Here is a 205-nt window from a genome sequence, read left to right as displayed (position 1 = left end):
GCATGCGCGGCCCCGCCCCCTCGCCCTTGCCGCGCTCCCTCCCTATCCCCCGCGGGCACGTGGCCCCGCCCCGCGCCGCGCGTGGGGTGACGCCCGCCGGGGGGTGACGTCGCGTGCCGCGCGCCGCGGGGCGGGGCGGCGCAGGCGCAGCGCCGGCGGTGGCGGCGGCGCGCGCACACACTTCCCCCCACCCCCGCCTCCGCCC

This window comes from Camarhynchus parvulus, chromosome 26, assembly GCF_901933205.1.
Source record: "Camarhynchus parvulus chromosome 26, STF_HiC, whole genome shotgun sequence".
Taxonomy (NCBI): domain Eukaryota; kingdom Metazoa; phylum Chordata; class Aves; order Passeriformes; family Thraupidae; genus Camarhynchus; species Camarhynchus parvulus.
Note: the sequence above shows the minus strand (reverse complement) of the source record.